We start from the raw sequence: 1,101 nt of genomic DNA on the forward strand, positions 1-1,101 counted from the left end.
TTTGCCAGCTCTGCCCTTGACCTGGCGCAGGCTCCTCTGGGTGTGCAGAGACATGGCCCTGGGTAGGGTCTCCAGCCATGCCGGGCGCTCCCTCTCTCCCTGCACGTGGCCATAGGCATTGCCCCATACATTTAGGCACTCGCAGTTGCCTAGTGAGCTTTCCCCGAGCCCTCTCCCCTTCTCAGAACACCCAGCCTTGTCCCCAGCCAGCTCCTGGTGCCTAGCTCTGTGCTGTCAGGTTTGTATTTTACCCAGCGCTGTTCACTTGCATGCCAGCTCTGCTTATCATCTAGCTTAGTGAGCTTTTCGAGGTATAAAAATGTTCCATCTTGTTTCATCAGGCACTTTCCCCTACCTGAGGTACCGTAGTCTTTCCCCCCCTGAAAGCTACTGCTACTTCAAGAATTGAAGGGTCTGTGCATTTGCCCTCCAGACGTGGTTGCATGGGGGAAACAGAAGCAACCATGAACATTCATAGGGTGGGAGCGATAGAAATAAAGGCTCTGACTCCTTAGGCTCTCCTCTGGGCCCACAATAACAGCACGCAAACAGCCTTGCAGAAAGCAGTCCTCACCTTAGGTCGTGGTTTGGGTCTGAGCCCAGCGCCGTGCTCAGGTGCCATGACAGACTTTGGTGACGGGAAGGTAATACCTGGGATCCCGGGGTACACGGGGGAAAAAAGACCTGAAAACAAGCTCAGCTGAAGGCCTCATTTTGATACTTTTTTTTTTTTTCTTAGCAAAACTGATACTGGAAGCTATGGGACACACCAGCTCTCAGTCACTTGTGGCTTGATGCAGTTCACACAAGCTCATCTGGTCTTTGGCTGCAAGTGAAGCTTCTTTGTGCTCCCAGCAGTGATTGCACCCCCCCGTATTCACAGCAGCGTGCGCCCACCAGGTAAGAAACCCAAGTAAACATTGGATGGTAGGAAAATCTTTGAGATATTTCATTTTTGTGGGAAACATGGAAAAGCGAACTTGCCCCGTCTTTTCATCTTCACAATGGCCTGTGTTAAGCTGCTGTCTGTCTGAAGGAGCAGGGCTGGACAGGACTCTAGAGAGACAGTTTCTGTTGCTCCTCACTCAGCCGGAGGCATTG

The 1,101-nt window shown here is 51.9% G+C and overlaps 1 protein-coding gene across 2 annotated transcripts in view; it reads left to right on the plus strand.

The window, feature by feature from the left end:
* Nucleotides 1–1,101, plus strand: part of MAPK6 (mitogen-activated protein kinase 6) — a 61,493-nt gene that overhangs the window by 12,311 nt on the left and 48,081 nt on the right. For both annotated transcript variants that reach the window (XM_009330965.1, XM_009330966.1), the window contains exon 2: nucleotides 740–900. The gene's annotated coding sequence lies outside the window, so the exon portion shown is untranslated. The remainder of the gene's footprint in view (nucleotides 1–739; nucleotides 901–1,101) is intronic.

The sequence above is a fragment of the Pygoscelis adeliae genome, unplaced genomic scaffold (genome assembly GCF_000699105.1).
Source record: "Pygoscelis adeliae isolate BGI_AS28 unplaced genomic scaffold, ASM69910v1 Scaffold318, whole genome shotgun sequence".
Classification (NCBI taxonomy): Eukaryota; Metazoa; Chordata; class Aves; order Sphenisciformes; family Spheniscidae; genus Pygoscelis; species Pygoscelis adeliae.